Source organism: Brachyhypopomus gauderio, chromosome 18 (assembly GCF_052324685.1).
Source record: "Brachyhypopomus gauderio isolate BG-103 chromosome 18, BGAUD_0.2, whole genome shotgun sequence".
In the NCBI taxonomy this organism is placed as follows: domain Eukaryota; kingdom Metazoa; phylum Chordata; class Actinopteri; order Gymnotiformes; family Hypopomidae; genus Brachyhypopomus; species Brachyhypopomus gauderio.
In genome coordinates, this window is record NC_135228.1 from 9,944,809 (window position 1) to 9,964,888 (window position 20,080).

At 40.9% G+C, this 20,080-nt stretch overlaps 1 long non-coding RNA gene across 3 annotated transcripts; it reads left to right on the forward strand.

The window, feature by feature from the left end:
* Positions 1-6,801: 6,801 nt before the first annotated feature.
* Positions 6,802-17,029, forward strand: LOC143481871 (uncharacterized). 3 transcript variants are annotated; one of them, XR_013122091.1, is made up of 3 exons: positions 6,802-9,057; positions 9,326-10,185; positions 10,450-17,029. It is a non-coding gene; the product is annotated as an uncharacterized LOC143481871 (long non-coding RNA). The 3 variants fall into 3 exon arrangements; XR_013122092.1 differs by having other exon boundaries at positions 6,802-7,508; positions 8,992-10,185; XR_013122090.1 differs by having other exon boundaries at positions 6,802-10,185.
* Positions 17,030-20,080: the final 3,051 nt, after the last annotated feature.

Consider the following 20,080-nt stretch of genomic DNA (forward strand, 5'->3'; position numbering starts at 1 on the left):
TTCCTCAATTGGATTGAGAAAAGGTGAATATGGAGGCAAGTACAGAACAGAGAAGTGAGGATGGGTCACAAACCAGTTCTGGACCAGATGTGGCCGATGAAAACTGACACTGTCCCATATGACCACAAAACTTTGTTGATCTAGATTCTGCCGACCTTGGACAAGAATATTGAGAATTGCATCCAGAGAAGTTATGATATGAGCAGTGTTGTAAGGACCAAGTGTTGCAAGGTGATGCAGGACACCATTATTTGTAATGGCAGCACACATTGTAATGTTTCCCCCAGGTTGTCCTGGGACATTCACAATGGCCCTTTGACCAATGACATTTCTCCCCCTTCTCCTGGTCTAAGTGGGGTTCAAGTCCACCTCATCTATATAAATATACTCATGGCGGACATTTGCATCTGCATCCATCTCCAAAATTCTCTGTAAGAGACAAGAATATATATTTGCACACATGTGCACAACCCAAAAATTTTTATATGTGCAAGTCTAATATACTGGAATTAGTTTTGCATACATACATTCACAAAGTCATGATGCAGGTTCTTCACTCTGATGCTGTTCCTTTCAAATGGGACTCTGTATAGCTGTTTCATATGTAAGTGATTATTCTGCAGGACATGATGGATAGTGGACAAGCTTACTGTGTCCATGTTATGGAAAACAGTTGCATCGTTGACTATGTGGTGCTGGATCTCGTGGATTTATGGTTCAAAACAGACATCTTGACATTTGACCTATTTATAGGTCTATACTTAGCCAATGATTCGTTGGTGTTCAATAAAGTAATGAGTGCTTACACATATGAGGAGTGGGAGTGAAGCACTGGTGATTTAGTGTGGCATTTTGATAGGTTGTGTTTGAAAGATGAAATCAAGTAACTTCCTGTTTGATCTTTGTGTGTTAGGTAGAAACTTGTGTGTAGAGTTTTGCAAAATGTGTGTAAGGAAATTGAAAACTGAGTCAGACACTGAGAGTTAGTGTATGGTTTAGCAGATCTGGTGTGGGGTTCTGGTGTTTGAAGGGCATGTTTAGAAAATTGTGTGAGAAGAAAAGATTTAGTGTGTAAACAGTTGAAAAAAACTGTAATAACCCTACGCCCTGTGAGCGAAGTGAGCGTGCTGGGTTATATTGAGTGATACTAGAGTCATTGAGGCTGGTAATGCAGGATTTTTTGGGTCGAGGGACTATGGTGGAGAACATCAACAGGTCCCTATGATCTTAGTAAAGATCCCATCCAACTAGTGTGCACAGTCCTTCAGCACATGAAGGATAGTTAGTATACTACTGACAGATAAGACTAATAAGAGGAGTTAATATACTACTATCAGGTAAGACTAATAAGAGGAGTTAATATACTACTGTCAGATAAGACTAATAAGAGGAGTTAGTATACTACTGACAGATAAGACTAATAATAGGAGTTAATATACTACTGTCAGATAAGACTAATACAAGGAGTTAGTATACTACTGTCAGATAAGACTAATGAGAGGTGTTAGTATACTACTGACAGATAAGACTAATAAGAGGAGTTAGTATACTACTCACAGATAAGACTAATATAAGAGGAGTTAGTATACTACTCACAGATAAGGACAGTCATGGCCTGGTGGTTAGGGAACTGGTCTTGTGACCGGAGGGTCGTGGGTTTGATTCCCAGACCTGAGGCCATGACTGAGGTGCCCCTGAGCAAGGCCCTTAACTCTCAATTGCTCACTTGTATGATAAAAATGTAAGTCGCTCTGGATAAGGGCGTCTGCCAAATGCCATAAATGTAAATGTAAATAAGGGCAGTGAGAACCAAAATGGGACCCATATAAAGCGCACTGTTAGATTCGTTGAGATACTTTGAACAAAATGCACATTTGAAGAGCTCAAACTGTTCATTTCTTCTCTCTCCAAGATTCATTAACTCTGAAATATAAATGGGATATCTCATATCCCGGTATGAGGGGACCTTTCTTAGATCTTTCAGTTAAATCTGCAAATTCTGGTTAATCTTGCATCGTCTATAGATCTATATGTCCTCTCATTCCTATATACAGCACTACTCAATAACCTACATCCCTTACAGCTATTCAGACTTAAATAAATTTACAGTGAGAATGAAGACATCCTCCAATATATAATGTTAATCTCAGAATATTTACATAACTGGATTTCCTAAGCATGTCACAGGTGATGCCTTTTATACCGTTTTACCTGGTAAGAGAATGGGTGTGCAGACCTGTAAATAATCTCCTGTTAAGACAAGAATTACATTAGTGCTGACTTATCATCCAACAAATAAAACCATGACTAATATTATGCTTAAACACTTCAGAAACCTTCAGGATGAGACCACGTCCATTTTTAAGAATCCTCCACTAGTCTCCTACAGACAAGATGAAACAAATCAAAAGACACATGTGTCTGTGATAAATGACCAGTCAAACAATAACTGAGGTACTGTAGCCTGCAACCACTGCATATGTGCTCCATGTAAATTGAACACAGCCACTAAAATAACTAATACAAAGTGGTCAATTGCTATCACTCAGAAAGAGAGAGAGAGAGAGAAAGACAGAGCGAGCATAAAAGATGTGGAATAGAACAGATAAGCTAAACTTAGAGACAGAAATGATATCGGCCCTAGTGATGTGTGAAAGACACAAAGGCTCAGGTCCTGTGTTGTCATGTAATGCTCCTATAAGGACAGAATTCTCAGAATTCAAACAGAATTGTCCTTGATGACTATCTAGAGCAGGGGTCACCAACCTTTTTGAATCTGGGAGCTACTTCTTGGATACCAATTATTGCAGAGGGCTACCAGATTGATACACATCAATTGAACAAAACTTATTGTATTCAAAGCAATTAATCATTTTATTTGTCCAGCATTTTGGAGAGCTGTATGGGGAGCAGTATTTATCCTACAATGTACACAATCTTGTCCACCTTCCTGAGGATGCAAGGACTTATGGAACACTTGACAATTTCAGTGCTTTCAAATATGAGAACTTCATGCAAAAAATCAAGAAACTTGTGAGAAAGCCTGAGATTTCTGAGAAGATCTGAGAAGATCAGATTGTGAAGAGACTTTCCAAAAGGCCCGGCTGTAGACAAAAAAAGAAAAGATTCCAGCTCAGACGAAAGCATACGTCTGGTCCACGTCCTACATCACTTGCCAATTCACAAGCAGAACAATTCAAGGAGATAAAAACAGACATTTTCACACTGAAATTAGACATGGCAAATAACTTTGTCTGCATTGGAGGATCTGTTGCTAGGGTTAAAAATATAGTATATGGCTGTATATGGTGGTGTGCGTGTGCGAGTGTCAATTGCTAAGCGGGAAGACCGCTAGCAACTGCGGACAATCTATAATAGTAGCAAAAACATAAACGATGCAGCGCTTTGGTGCATGGCACTATAGTGAGCTATTTTTAAAACAAGCCCGCGGGCTCCACGTTGGTGACCCCTGTTGTATACAGTGAATTTGGCAATTGGTGCAGGACCAACAACCTATCCCTAAATGTGGATAAAAACAAAGAGATGGTTGTTGACTTCAGAAGAACACCAGGTAACCACCACCCGCTGAACATCAACGGCTCTGCTGTGGAGATTGTGAAGAACACCAAGTTCCTCGGTGTTCACATCGCAGAGAACCTCACCTGGTCCCTCAACACCAGCTCCATAACAAAGAAAGCCCAGCAGCGTCTCTACTTCCTGTAGACTGAGGAAAGCACACCTTCCACCTCCCATCCTCACCATGTTCTACAGAGGGACTGTAGAGAGCATCCTGAGCACCTGCATTACCGTCTGGTTCGGGAGCTGCAACATCTCGGAGCGCAAGACCCTACAGCGGATAGTGAGGACAGCCGAGAAGATCATTGGTGTCTCTCTCCCCTCCATCAGTGACATCTACACCACACGCTGCATCCGCAAAGCCACCAGCATTGTGGAAGACCCAACCCAGCCATCACACAGTCTCTTCACTCTGATGCCGTCCAGCAAAAGATACAGGAGCATCCGAGCCTCCACCTCCAGACTCTGTAATAGCTTAGTTCACCAGGCAGTCAGGCTCCTCAACTCCCAGACACGGAACTGACACACACCAACACTGATCTGACACCAAACACGCACAAAAAGACTGCACTGAAACCTCCCACCAGAAATATTTGCTGCTCTCCCACAGGACCTAATAACTACCTCAGAACCACTGTGTTCATGTATGTTCCATATGACACAGTATATCACTTATCTCAGACAACACTTAGACCATATTGCACTGTACCAGCACTTTACACCATCATGTCTCAATTGTCTCTGGCCTGTTGTATTTATTGTAATGTCTTGCTGTGAGATTGCCCTATGCTGCACATTTTGCACATTCTTAAACTGCTACCCTGCCGCATTTCATGTTGTCTGTTGTACTGTCAATTTGTGTTGCATCATGGTTCCGGAGGAACGAAATTTCATCACACTGTGTAACTGTACTCAGATGTAATGACAATAAAAAGCCACTTGACTTGACTTGATACCACTCAGTCGTCAAATTGCAATGGATACTTTTTGAAGATAAAAAGCAATACTGAACAAAGATATGTTAGAAAAAAGTAGAGTTCCAGCCTATTAAACCTATTAATGTGTTAATATTTCCCCCCCAGCATCAAACCCGCCAATACACAGTCAGAATGTGGATTTTAGAACAATGTCCTCCTATCACAGTAAGGTTATAGGGTACAGTAAAACAGATACTCCATGTAAACTTAGCTCGTTCCCTAAAATGCAGACAGTATCTGCAGTGTACCTTTATAAAGAAATTACAAACACATATGAACACATGTACTTACCAAAGACATATTCTTTCCATAGCGCCACAGCCACAATAGGAGTCTAGTCCTCCGATTGGTCTCACATCTCCACCTCATGGTAGTACACATACTGAAAGTTAAAAATGTTTACTCTAAGCAGTGCAATATTACACATACACTGGGTCTTCATATTAAATAGTTGTTGTGCACAGCAGTTTAATGCAGATGTGCATTTTTCACAGGTAATGGGGAACTTCCCGTTTCTTCTTTCACAAACGATTGTGTTAATTTATGTTGCCTAACAAAACCTATACAACAGAAGATGTTCAGCTTAATACATAGATTTGCAAACTCTACCTTAATTATTTGTATTGGTTTGGTGCTGTATGAGACATTTTACTGCACAAGAAAATGATTTCACGTTGGGCTTAGAGGTAGTGATGGCAAAAGTGGGGCTTTTGGGAGATCGAATCAAATGAACCAATTGATTCGGAAAATGATTCAATCTTGTGAAACGTTCGAATCATCACACGCCACAGTGACATCTAGTGGGCAACCAGGGTATAAATCCACACCACAGAAACAGAGTAATGTGTTTTTAATGAAATATGACATGAAATATTCCCCCATACCATATTGTGTCCATAAATAAATTGTAGTCTTGAAAACATTTTGCAGAGAACAGGGTTGTTTTAATAATTAAGATGTATTTGTCATTATGATACACTGTTAGTGAGTGGATTGATATAGCTGACATTATTCATTTTACATTGCAAGGTAGGGAAATGCTTGTGTAATGCTTTATTTATTAAACATTACAAGTAATCAGTTGTAATCACAACTGATTACAAGTATAGATAGATAGATAGATAGATAGATAGATAGATAGATAGATAGATAGATAGATAGATAGATAGATAGATAGATAGATAGATAGATAGATAGATAGATCTTTATTGATCCCTTTGGGAGGTTTCCCTCAGGGAAATTAAGATTCCAGCAGCATCATGACAGTAATAGAAGATAAAGATTAAAGAGATTAAGCTAGTACTAATAATAATAAATACTAAAAAACAATAGGATATAAAGAGCCAAAGAGGTATTGCACATAATTTTTGCTATCTGTTTAAAATGTTATTGCACTGGCTATGTTATAATGAGCCTTTAAGTTATTGCGCATAGTCCGGTTAGTGTTTTTGTTGTGATCAGTCCGTTTTCCTGTGACCCCTCCTCCCCTGCAAAGAGGAATTGTACAGTCCACTGGCATGAAGAACAAATTAGTTATTAAACATGTAAAGTAAACATTCTGATCTCAGACCAGCTGCTTGAACTCAGGGTTGCCAACTTTTCAAGATCGCTTGGAGTGAGATTTGAACCTGGAGTGGGTGGCGAGGCGAGTGTAAATTGTTGAGCGGGGGGGGGGGGGGTGGCGAACGTTACTGGGGCGGTGTAAAATGGACACAAATTAAGTATTATATCGCGATCGATCGATCGCCGGTGGTTGATAGATATAGATCTTTTCGGCATGAGATATCGGAAGTGTGGGGTGAGAGCGTGTGAAAACGGTCGAATGCGTGTGTCTCACGCTCAATGCGTGACAGTTGGCAACCCTGTGAACTTAAGTGCAGACTAAAACGCGCTAAAAGATTCGAAACGTTTCGAAACTTCGTGACGTAACGAAACCCGTTTTTGGAACAGTCACGTGACTTTCCCGTTTAGATACAGACTTCGAAACAGTGTTTCGGAAGACCGTGATTCAAATGAATCGATTCAGTTCGATTCCGCGTTTCGAATTTGACATCACTACTTAGAGGGCAAACGGTAGATTTTACTTGATGTGTGACCTGGCTGGTGGGGACGGGAGAAGAAGTCTATCTGTGACCGTGCGTGCTGTGCTGAAGACGCTTCCTTCACCTCGCTGAACTGAACTGCTGCTGCAGCGCATCTGTTGTTAAAGGAAGAGAGAGGTCGGGTATGTGCGAGGTCGTGGCTCATTTCAGGGCATTGTTTTTAATCGCTCAGGTTTTCAAAAGATCATTTCAACCGACCTCAGTAAAATGATAATAAAAAAAAACGAAGTTTCAAAAGGGCACTTTCGTTGATAAAGGGCAGAGTTGGTGGTGCTTTAGCACCACCTGATGTCTATGTGTGCACGCCACTGCATGTATATAATAATGTGAATGCAAAGCTATCGAGAATAAATCGAGAATAGCTTTACTATTGTTGTTGGAAACATAAAGTGTTCGATTACAACAAATATTGGAAATATACAAAGAGCAAGATTCAAACTATTTTATTTATTTATTTTTATTGTTTGGCGGGACTTATTAGAGGAACAGTCGTTTCTACGTCTGCTGGTACGTGCGCTTGAATTTTAACTTTTGAAACACGAGTCTACAAATGTTCTGCTGTTTGTCGTAGGATCGGTAACATACAGTCTGCTTGTAACTTCAAGTTTATCGTGAAGTTGTATCACGTTTGGTGCCGCTTACGAAACCTTACGAAATTTTAGAGCCCCCGACTCTAAATTACAATGATTTGTTACGTATGAGGAGGGACTCGATTAGTATTATTGCGCAATTCATTCGATTTTGGTGAGCGAGTATTTGCGGCGCAACGTCAAGTTCCTCACAAACGGGAAACGGCGCTGGCGGAAAAAGCCCCAACTCTGTGTGTGGTTTCAAGATGAAATGAGTGAAACAGGTAGGTCACTCCGTCCTGAGTCGCTTGGACGTGTGAGATGTAGTCCAGGTCTGTAGTTTGGGAAGGACAAACGCGGCATGTAGCCCTCAGACTCGAGCGACGCGTAACCGCGACGTGAGCGGGCCGTGTTTGTGTTTTGTACAATTTACAGTGGCAGTAGTCTGCGTTACCCTGCTGTTCCTAACCCTGATCTTTGAAGGATGTGAGGAACAGGTGACTAATGTGGCTAATGGAGGGTGTGTGTGTGTGTGTGTGTGTGAATTGTACCTTTGAAGGCGTAGAGCATACACACACGCGTCCTCATATATGTGGAATATTGGGGTAATGGTGTGTGGTGTTCACTGCTTGGGTCCAGTCATCAGTCCAGCTGTTTGTTGCCCTGCTTTTTTTGTTCTTTTACATACACACACACACACACAAGCCATTTACTAGTTATTCATGCACCTCTGTCTGCCTTGAGTATAGTATCCCCTACAACATTAAGAACATAAGAAGGAACAGACTGTTTTCTCTCTCTCTCTGTGTGAGTGTGCAAGTATTAGCCTGTAAATAAGCCCATTATTAGAGCTATTTTATTAGGTGAATGAAAGTATTTGTATGTGCTTTTTATACACAGTAGCTCCATGTAGAGGTGTGTTTGTGTGTTCTGTGTGTGTTTGCAGTATCTGTATAAGTTGAAATTGGATGTTTCAGAGGGTTTAAAGTGGTTGTTGTGTTGAATGAGTTATTGTGTTCAAGTGTGTTTGGTTTGCTGACTGCGTCTTTGTGTAGCTTGCGCACTTGCAAGTGTGTGTGTGTGTGTTTGTGTGTTAACATCCCCACCAATGGTGTTTGTGTTCTCTGTGGGTAACACAAACGCCTATCTCCCCCTCCATGTCTCCATCTCCCTCTCTCTCTCCCCCCTTTCCATCTCCCCCTCCCTGTCTCCATCTCTCACTCTCTCTTCCCATTTCCATCTCTCTTTCTCTCACTCACTCACTCACTCACAGTTCAGTTCAGATGAATCATACCCAAATAAGGGTACATCTGCTTCGCCTGAACCATGTTACAGCACTGGACAATAATGAATAACTGGATTCTTAGACAATGTAACATTATCGGGTCCCATAACGGGAGCCCCTTCCTGCTGTGTGGATGTTTGGGCTGTCTGACGTGATGTTCTGTGATGTAGAGCGCGAAACCCAAGATCTGCATGCACAGGCCTTTGAGGCCTTTAACTTGACCTCAAAGTCTCAATACAGTGTTTGTCTTTTGTGAGAAGTGTGTCTTTGTGAAAAGTTCTTTTCATGAACAAGTGTTTGTCGTAAAAACAAACAAAAAAACAACCAAAAAACAAAAATGCATGTTTGTCTTTATCTCTGATATTCTGTCTCCCATAACTCCTCCCCTCGTCTCTCTGTTTATTTCTGTTCCTCCTCATCTCCATCTTTGTTTCTCCTCATCTGTGTTTCTCATCTGTTTCTCCTTACCTCTCTGTTTATAGCACCCAGGCTTCACCCAGCATGGGTTGTGAGTGTGCTTGCGTGATGTCATTGCGTTCCCTAATTGGGTAACATTTATGAAGTTTTTGAATGTAGTTTTGTAGCTTTTACTTAAGATTTTGTACTACATGATGTGCAGAATGTTTAGTAGAATTTCATAGCATTTCTGAAGTATGTTCTGTACTACAAAAATTACGTAGTGGATTATACCCAAAATTACCCACTGCAGCCGATAACTTATTGTATGTTAATGTTACACAATTCACTTGTATTATATTTATCGACCCCAAAATTCATTTTTTACAGTGTACCTCTCACATTTTTGTTTGACCTCAGCACTTGGTTTGTCTCCTTATCAACTTGACTTGTACTGTCTTGTAATGTCATGGATACATCAGACTCTGAGAAAGCAAAAGGAACCCTAGCATTATATATGGTATGTTTAGCTTCCTACAGTAGTCAGAAACCTCTCCTTCTCCACGATCATTCTGTTTGTCATGTCAAGAGAATAAACACCACATGCTCTAGCTTACTGCCTCTGCCATTAGGCAAGCAGTATTGAAGAATTCAGTCCAGAATACCTGCATGAAGCGTCCAAGTTCTCCTGAACTGTTGCCAAATTTAGTACGATGAAGCGCTACCTCACACAATGATGAAATCTTACTTCTCTATTTCAAAATTTACATTACACATATATGCCACATTTAGAATATGCATAAATAGACTGACTATGCAGTCCATCATAAATGTTGCATAGATTGTCTATATACAGTCCAAACATTTTGGGTCAGTCAGAATGCAATAACAATGTGTGTGAATATGTATGCTTGTGTGTCTGTGTATTGGTGTGTGTGTGTATATGTATGTGTGTGTATATTTGTGTGTGTGTTATGGAGGTTATATATACACACACACACACACAGACCAGCTACTGAAGGTGATGCACACATGCACACACACACCCTTTGCTTACGTTTCAGGATGGGGACACAGATACAGATCTTTGTGTGTGTGTGTGTGTGTGTGTGTGTGTGGAGGGACATAACCAGGCTCTGTCAGCACGCACAGCTGAACTGCAGGACCTGCGCAGGCAGCTAAGTTATGCCCAGAAACCTGTCAGCACGGCAACCGAGGACACACCCTTAGAGACGGCCCAGCTGCGAGCCTCGCTGGTTGAGAAGAACGCCATCATTAACGTGAGACCTTTGACCTTTCTCTCAGACCTCAGGATTAAACCTGAGGGTGTTGACGGCTGTTACTCCCAGTGTTTATGCACGTGTGTGTACTCACAGGGCACACGTCTGTGTCTGTTAGAATACTGACTTCTGAAAGCTCATTAAAATATTAGCATTAATATTCTAATAATTAGCATATTGGCAGTATTGGAGGGACTGGTGTGTGTCGGGGCTGTTGCCTGGTTAATCGTGTGTGTGTGTGTGTGTGCGCACATGTGTGTACAGAAGCTGTTGGCACAGGTCCAGGAGAGAGGCGGGCCAGTGGCTCAGGTAAAGGTGTCGGAGGCTCTGCCTTCTCAGGTGCTGGAGCTCAGACAGACCATAGAGGTGCTGCAGGAGAAACTGGAGAGAGAAGGTAGGAGTGTGTGTGTGTGTGTGTGTGTATGTGTGTGTGTGTGTGTGTGAAAGAGTTCCAATTAATTTTATTTTTGGTTTTCCTGGTTAAAAAAATCTGTAGCATGTAATAATTTATTATTATTCATTTATTTTGGGAAGATTTTCTTTTGTTGCGGTGTTTTTGCCTGTAGCGACGAGTTTTTTCCGTGTCTTTTGAGTTGCCCATACACAACCTGCAATACGCATACACACCCTGCAACACAACCCTGCAACCTCCATACACAACCCGCAACACCCATGCACACCCTCCATGCAACACCCATACAACAACCTCCATGCACAACCTGCAAACCTCCCCCTATTTTCTTGGTCCACCTAACCCCAATAATTATCACTTTGCATATTGTTATCACTATATTATACATAATTGTTATAATCGTCATTTGAACTGTACATAAAAACAAAGTTGTCCTCCAAAGATGGGGGGTGGAGGTGGGCCATTAAAAAAAAACAAAAAAAAAACAACCTTCAACATCCATACACAACCTGCAACACCCATACACAACCTCCATACACAACCTCCAACACCCACACACAACCTGCAACTTAAGGATGCTTGTGGAGACGGATCATTGCTAATTCGTTTTTGGTCATGCCGGTACGACTTCAGCCCTTCTCTGCTTTCTCTACCATTGTGCTGTGTTGTAAGGTGTCTCACCACCTATCTCTCTCTTTAAATTTCTCTTGCAAATCCCATCACTTATTCGAGTTACTATCTCCTGCGCCGCTTCCTGGCCTATCTCAAGTTTTCCTCCATCTGTTTCTCTTCCTATCTGTTATTCATTTATTTTGGGAAGGTTTTGTTTTGTTGCGGCGTTTTTGCCTGTAGCGACAAGTTTTTTCCGTGTCTTTTGAGTTGCCCATACACAACCTGCAACATGCATACACAACCTCCAACACAACCCTGCAACACTCCACACACAACCTCCAACGCCCACACACAACCTCCAACGCCCACACACAACCTCCAACACCCACACACATCCTGCAACTTAAGGATGCTTGTGGAGACGGATCATTGCTAATTCGTTTTGGTCATGCCGGTACGACTTCAGCCCTTCTCTGCTTTCTCTACCATTGTGCTGTGTTGTAAGGTGTCTCACCACCTATCTCTCTCTTTACATTTCTCTTGCAAATCCCATCACTTATTCGAGTTACTATCTCCTGCGCCGCTTCCTGGCCTATCTCAAGTTTTCCTCCATCTGTTTCTCTTCCTATCTGTTATTCATTTATTTTGGGAAGGTTTTGTTTTGTTGCGGCGTTTTTGCCTGTAGCGACAAGTTTTTTCCGTGTCTTTTGAGTTGCCCATACACAACCTGCAACATGCATACACAACCTCCAACACAACCCTGCAACACTCCACACACAACCTCCAACGCCCACACACAACCTCCAACGCCCACACACATCCTGCAACTTAAGGATGCTTGTGGAGACGGATCATTGCTAATTCGTTTTGGTCATGCCGGTACGACTTCAGCCCTTCTCTGCTTTCTCTACCATTGTGCTGTGTTGTAAGGTGTCTCACCACCTATCTCTCTCTTTACATTTCTCTTGCAAATCCCATCACTTATTCGAGTTACTATCTCCTGCGCCGCTTCCTGGCCTATCTCAAGTTTTCCTCCATCTGTTTCTCTTCCTATCTGTTATTCATTTATTTTGGGAAGGTTTTGTTTTGTTGCAGCGTTTTTGCCTGTAGCGACAAGTTTTTTCCGTGTCTTTTGAGTTGCCCATACACAACCTGCAACATGCATACACAACCTCCAACACAACCTCGCAACACTCCACACACAACCTCCAACGCCCACACACAACCTCCAACGCCCACACACAACCTCCAACACCCACACACATCCTGCAACTTAAGGATGCTTGTGGAGACGGATCATTGCTAATTCGTTTTGGTCATGCCGGTACGACTTCAGCCCTTCTCTGCTTTCTCTACCATTGTGCTGTGTTGTAAGGTGTCTCACCACCTATCTCTCTCTTTACATTTCTCTTGCAAATCCCATCACTTATTCGAGTTACTATCTCCTGCGCCGCTTCCTGGCCTATCTCAAGTTTTCCTCCATCTGTTTCTCTTCCTATCTGTTATTCATTTATTTTGGGAAGGTTTTGTTTTGTTGCGGCGTTTTTGCCTGTAGCGACAAGTTTTTTCCGTGTCTTTTGAGTTGCCCATACACAACCTGCAACATGCATACACAACCTCCAACACAACCCTGCAACACTCCACACACAACCTCCAACGCCCACACACAACCTCCAACGCCCACACACAACCTCCAACACCCACACACATCCTGCAACTTAAGGATGCTTGTGGAGACGGATCATTGCTAATTCGTTTTGGTCATGCCGGTACGACTTCAGCCCTTCTCTGCTTTCTCTACCATTGTGCTGTGTTGTAAGGTGTCTCACCACCTATCTCTCTCTTTACATTTCTCTTGCAAATCCCATCACTTATTCGAGTTACTATCTCCTGCGCCGCTTCCTGGCCTATCTCAAGTTTTCCTCCATCTGTTTCTCTTCCTATCTGTTATTCATTTATTTTGGGAAGGTTTTGTTTTGTTGCGGCGTTTTTGCCTGTAGCGACAAGTTTTTTCCGTGTCTTTTGAGTTGCCCATACACAACCTGCAACATGCATACACAACCTCCAACACAACCCTGCAACACTCCACACACAACCTCCAACGCCCACACACAACCTCCAACGCCCACACACATCCTGCAACTTAAGGATGCTTGTGGAGACGGATCATTGCTAATTCGTTTTGGTCATGCCGGTACGACTTCAGCCCTTCTCTGCTTTCTCTACCATTGTGCTGTGTTGTAAGGTGTCTCACCACCTATCTCTCTCTTTACATTTCTCTTGCAAATCCCATCACTTATTCGAGTTACTATCTCCTGCGCCGCTTCCTGGCCTATCTCAAGTTTTCCTCCATCTGTTTCTCTTCCTATCTGTTATTCATTTATTTTGGGAAGGTTTTGTTTTGTTGCAGCGTTTTTGCCTGTAGCGACAAGTTTTTTCCGTGTCTTTTGAGTTGCCCATACACAACCTGCAACATGCATACACAACCTCCAACACAACCTCGCAACACTCCACACACAACCTCCAACACCCACACACAACCTCCAACGCCCACACACAACCTCCAACACCCACACACATCCTGCAACTTAAGGATGCTTGTGGAGACGGATCATTGCTAATTCGTTTTGGTCATGCCGGTACGACTTCAGCCCTTCTCTGCTTTCTCTACCATTGTGCTGTGTTGTAAGGTGTCTCACCACCTATCTCTCTCTTTACATTTCTCTTGCAACTCCCATCACTTATTCGAGTTACTATCTCCTGCGCCGCTTCCTGGCCTATCTCAAGTTTTCCTCCATCTGTTTCTCTTCCTATCTGTTATTCATTTATTTTGGGAAGGTTTTGTTTTGTTGCGGCGTTTTTGCCTGTAGCGACAAGTTTTTTCCGTGTCTTTTGAGTTGCCCATACACAACCTGCAACATGCATACACAACCTCCAACACAACCCTGCAACACTCCATACACAACCTCCAACGCCCACACACAACCTCCAACACCCACACACATCCTGCAACTTAAGGATGCTTGTGGAGACGGATCATTGCTAATTCGTTTTGGTCATGCCGGTACGACTTCAGCCCTTCTCTGCTTTCTCTACCATTGTGCTGTGTTGTAAGGTGTCTCACCACCTATCTCTCTCTTTACATTTCTCTTGCAAATCCCATCACTTATTCGAGTTACTATCTCCTGCGCCGCTTCCTGGCCTATCTCAAGTTTTCCTCCATCTGTTTCTCTTCCTATCTGTTATTCATTTATTTTGGGAAGGTTTTGTTTTGTTGCGGCGTTTTTGCCTGTAGCGACAAGTTTTTTCCGTGTCTTTTGAGTTGCCCATACACAACCTGCAACATGCATACACAGCCTCCAACACAACCTCCAACGCCCACACACAACCTCCAACACCCACACACATCCTGCAACTTAAGGATGCTTGTGGAGACGGATCATTGCTAATTCGTTTTGGTCATGCCGGTACGACTTCAGCCCTTCTCTGCTTTCTCTACCATTGTGCTGTGTTGTAAGGTGTCTCACCACCTATCTCTCTCTTTACATTTCTCTTGCAAATCCCATCACTTATTTGAGTTACTATCTCCTGCGCCGCTTCCTGGCCTATCTCAAGTTTTCCTCCATCTGTTTCTCTTCCTATCTGTTATTCATTTATTTTGGGAAGGTTTTGTTTTGTTGCGGCGTTTTTGCCTGTAGCGACAAGTTTTTTCCGTGTCTTTTGAGTTGCCCATACACAACCTGCAACATGCATACACAACCTCCAACACAACCCTGCAACACTCCACACACAACCTCCAACGCCCACACACAACCTCCAACGCCCACACACAACCTCCAACGCCCACACACAACCTCCAACACCCACACACATCCTGCAACTTAAGGATGCTTGTGGAGACGGATCATTGCTAATTCGTTTTGGTCATGCCGGTACGACTTCAGCCCTTCTCTGCTTTCTCTACCATTGTGCTGTGTTGTAAGGTGTCTCACCACCTATCTCTCTCTTTACATTTCTCTTGCAAATCCCATCACTTATTCGAGTTACTATCTCCTGCGCCGCTTCCTGGCCTATCTCAAGTTTTCCTCCATCTGTTTCTCTTCCTATCTGTTATTCATTTATTTTGGGAAGGTTTTGTTGCGGCGTTTTTGCCTGTAGCGACAAGTTTTTTCCGTGTCTTTTGAGTTGCCCATACACAACCTGCAACATGCATACACAACCTCCAACACAACCTCGCAACACTCCACACACAACCTCCAACGCCCACACACAACCTCCAACGCCCACACACAACCTCCAACACCCACACACATCCTGCAACTTAAGGATGCTTGTGGAGACGGATCATTGCTAATTCGTTTTGGTCATGCCGGTACAACTTCAGCCCTTCTCTGCTTTCTCTACCATTGTGCTGTGTTGTAAGGTGTCTCACCACCTATCTCTCTCTTTACATTTCTCTTGCAAATCCCATCACTTATTTGAGTTACTATCTCCTGCGCCGCTTCCTGGCCTATCTCAAGTTTTCCTCTATCTGTTTCTCTTCCTATCTGTTATTCATTTATTTTGGGAAGGTTTTGTTTTGTTGCGGCGTTTTTGCCTGTAGCGACAAGTTTTTTCCGTGTCTTTTGAGTTGCCCATACACAACCTGCAACATGCATACACAACCTCCAACACAACCCTGCAACACTCCATACACAACCTGCAACATCTGGTGGTTGTGTTTTTTATTTATTTATTTTTTTATTTTATTTTTCCCTGCCCTTGTCTTTTCCCTTTTTATTTTTTCTCTCCCCCTATTTTCTTGGTCCACCTAACCCCAATAATTATCACTTTGCATATTATCACTATATTATATACATAATTGTCATTTGAACTGTACATAAAAACAAAGTTGTCCTCCAAAGATGGGGGGGTGGAGGTGGGTCATAAAAAAAAAAAAAAAAAAAACAACCTGCAACACTCCATACACAACCTGCAACACTCCATACACAACCTGCAACATCTGGTGGTTGTGTTTTTTATTTATTTATTTGTTTTATTTTATTTTTCCCTGCCCTTGTCTTTTCCCTTTTTATTCTTTCTCTCCCCCTATTTTCTTGGTCCACCTAACCCCAATAATTATCACTTTGCATATTGTTATCACTATATTATACATAATTGTCATTTGAACTGTACATAAAAACAAAGTTGTCCTCCAAAGATGGGGGGGGTGGAGGTGGGCCATAAAAAAAAAATAAAAAAAAAAAACAACCTGCAACACTCCATACACAACCTGCAACATCTGGTGGTTGTGTTTTTTATTTATTTATTTGTTTTATTTTATTTTTCCCTGCCCTTGTTTTTTCCCTTTTTATTCTTTCTCTCCCCCTATTTTCTTGGTCCACCTAACCCCAATAATTATCACTTTGCATATTATCACTATATTATATACATAATTGTCATTTGAACTGTACATAAAAACAAAGTTGTCCTCCAAAGATGGGGGGGTGGAGGTGGGTCATAAAAAAAAAAAAAAAAAAAACAACCTGCAACACTCCATACACAACCTGCAACACTCCATACACAACCTGCAACATCTGGTGGTTGTGTTTTTTATTTATTTATTTGTTTTATTTTATTTTTCCCTGCCCTTGTTTTTTCCCTTTTTATTCTTTCTCTCCCCCTATTTTCTTGGTCCACCTAACCCCAATAATTATCACTTTGCATATTATCACTATATTATATACATAATTGTCATTTGAACTGTACATAAAAACAAAGTTGTCCTCCAAAGATGGGGGGGTGGAGGTGGGTCATAAAAAAAAAAAAAAAAAAAACAACCTGCAACACTCCATACACAACCTGCAACACTCCATACACAACCTGCAACATCTGGTGGTTGTGTTTTTTATTTATTTATTTGTTTTATTTTATTTTTCCCTGCCCTTGTCTTTTCCCTTTTTATTCTTTCTCTCCCCCTATTTTCTTGGTCCACCTAACCCCAATAATTATCACTTTGCATATTGTTATCACTATATTATACATAATTGTCATTTGAACTGTACATAAAAACAAAGTTGTCCTCCAAAGATGGGGGGGGTGGAGGTGGGCCATAAAAAAAAAAAAAAAAAAAAAAACAACCTGCAACACTCCATACACAACCTGCAGCATCTGGTGGTTGTGTTTTTTATTTATTTATTTGTTTTATTTTATTTTTCCCTGCCCTTGTCTTTTCCCTTTTTATTTTTTCTCTCCCCCTATTTTCTTGGTCCACCTAACCCCAATAATTATCACTTTGCATATTATCACTATATTATACATAATTGTCATTTGAACTGTACATAAAAACAAAGTTGTCCTCCAAAGATGGGGGGGTGGAGGTGGGTCATAAAAAAAAAAAAAAAAAACAACCTGCAACACTCCATACACAACCTGCAACACTCCATACACAACCTGCAGCATCTGGTGGTTGTGTTTTTTATTTATTTATTTGTTTTATTTTATTTTTCCCTGCCCTTGTCTTTTCCCTTTTTATTTTTTCTCTCCCCCTATTTTCTTGGTCCACCTAACCCCAATAATTATCACTTTGCATATTATCACTATATTATACATAATTGTCATTTGAACTGTACATAAAAACAAAGTTGTCCTCCAAAGATGGGGGGGTGGAGGTGGGTCATAAAAAAAAAAAAAAACAACCTGCAACACTCCATACACAACCTGCAACACTCCATACACAACCTGCAACATCTGGTGGTTGTGTTTTTTATTTATTTATTTGTTTTATTTTTCCTGCCCTTGTTTTTTCCCTTTTTATTCTTTCTCTCCCCCTATTTTCTTGGTCCACCTAACCCCAATAACTATCACTTTGCATATTGTTATCACTATATTATACATAATTGTCATTTGAACTGTACATAAAAACAAAGTTGTCCTCCAAAGATGGGGGGGTGGAGGTGGGCCATAAAAAAAAAACAACCTGCAACACTCCATACACAACCTGCAACATCTGGTGGTTGTGTTTTTTATTTATTTGTTTTATTTTATTTTTCCCTGCCCTTGTCTTTTCCCTTTTTATTTTTTCTCTCCCCCTATTTTCTTGGTCCACCTAACCCCAATAATTATCACTTTGCATATTATCACTATATTATACATAATTGTCATTTGAACTGTACATAAAAACAAAGTTGTCCTCCAAAGATGGGGGGGTGGAGGTGGGTCATAAAAAAAAAAAAAAAACAACCTGCAACACTCCATACACAACCTGCAACATCTGGTGGTTGTGTTTTTTATTTATTTATTTGTTTTATTTTATTTTTCCCTGCCCTTGTCTTTTCCCTTTTTATTCTTTCTCTCCCCCTATTTTCTTGGTCCACCTAACCCCAATAATTATCACTTTGCATATTGTTATCACTATATTATACATAATTGTCATTTGAACTGTACATAAAAACAAAGTTGTCCTCCAAAGATGGGGGGGGTGGAGGTGGGCCATAAAAAAAAAAAAAAAACAACCTGCAACACTCCATACACAACCTGCAACATCTGGTGGTTGTGTTTTTTATTTATTTATTTGTTTTATTTTATTTTTCCCTGCCCTTGTCTTTTCCCTTTTTATTCTTTCTCTCCCCCTATTTTCTTGGTCCACCTAACCCCAATAATTATCACTTTGCATATTGTTATCACTATATTATACATAATTGTCATTTGAACTGTACATAAAAACAAAGTTGTCCTCCAAAGATGGGGGGGGGGGGGGGGTCATTTAAAAAAAAAAAAACAACCTGCAACACTCCATACACAACCTGCAGCATCTGGTGGTTGTGTTTTTTATTTATTTATTTGTTTTATTTTATTTTTCCCTGCCCTTGTCTTTTCCCTTTTTATTTTTTCTCTCCCCCTATTTTCTTGGTCCACCTAACCCCAATAATTATCACTTTGCATATTATCACTATATTATACATAATTGTCATTTGAACTGTACATAAAAACAAAGTTGTCCTCCAAAGATGGGGGGGTGGAGGTGGGTCATAAAAAAAAAAAAAAAAAAAAACAACCTGCAACACTCCATACACAACCTGCAACACTCCATACACAACCTGCAACATCTGGTGGTTGTGTTTTTTATTTATTTATTTGTTTTATTTTATTTTTCCCTGCCCTTGTCTTTTCCCTTTTTATTTTTTCTCTCCCCCTATTTTCTTGGTCCACCTAACCCCAATAATTATCACTTTGCATATTATCACTATATTATACATAATTGTCATTTGAACTGTACATAAAAACAAAGTTGTCCTCCAAAGATGGGGGGGTGGAGGTGGGTCATAAAAAAAAAAAAAAAAACAACCTGCAACACTCCATACACAACCTGCAACATCTGGTGGTTGTGTTTTTTATTTATTTATTTGTTTTATTTTTCCTGCCCTTGTTTTTTCCCTTTTTATTCTTTCTCTCCCCCTATTTTCTTGGTCCACCTAACCCCAATAATTATCACTTTGCATATTATCACTATATTATACATAATTGTCATTTGAACTGTACATAAAAACAAAGTTGTCCTCCAAAGATGGGGGGGGGGGGGGGGGTCATTTAAAAAAAAAAAAACAACCTGCAACACTCCATACACAACCTGCAGCATCTGGTGGTTGTGTTTTTTATTTATTTATTTGTTTTATTTTATTTTTCCCTGCCCTTGTCTTTTCCCTTTTTATTTTTTCTCTCCCCCTATTTTCTTGGTCCACCTAACCCCAATAATTATCACTTTGCATATTATCACTATATTATACATAATTGTCATTTGAACTGTACATAAAAACAAAGTTGTCCTCCAAAGATGGGGGGGTGGAGGTGGGTCATAAAAAAAAAAAAAAAAAAAACAACCTGCAACACTCC